Source organism: Frankliniella occidentalis, unplaced genomic scaffold, assembly GCF_000697945.3.
Source record: "Frankliniella occidentalis isolate FOCC.00 unplaced genomic scaffold, Focc_3.1 Scaffold867, whole genome shotgun sequence".
Taxonomy (NCBI): domain Eukaryota; kingdom Metazoa; phylum Arthropoda; class Insecta; order Thysanoptera; family Thripidae; genus Frankliniella; species Frankliniella occidentalis.
Genome location: NW_026267975.1, coordinates 6,536 through 6,926, shown reverse-complemented (window position 1 = coordinate 6,926; position 391 = coordinate 6,536).

Below are 391 nucleotides of genomic sequence, written 5' to 3'. Positions count from 1 at the left end.
TTTTCTGTTTTTTGTCCCTTCGTTTTTGACTAGTATATGTTTCACTTTTGAAAACTTTGCAGTTGCTGATCTAGGCGTCATGCCGGGGGGTAAGAGTTCAGCTCGACGTCGTCGCTGTCAGTCTTCTTGGTCGGGGTCCTCTCCGCGGCGGGCGGTCCCACCCGGCACAGCGCGGTCAGTCTCTGATCGTCTCCCAGAGGGCAGCAGACCACCGAGGCGCTCCAGCGCACTAGCATGCACGCGCTCATACACACGAGCACGCACACGAGCACGAGCACACATACGCACACGAGCAGGAGCACGAGCCCAGAGCCCCACGTCAAGTTCACCGACACGGCGGGCCCAGCGGACCAGGCCTGCTGGTCGGCGCGATAGTCCGTCGCGGTGGTGA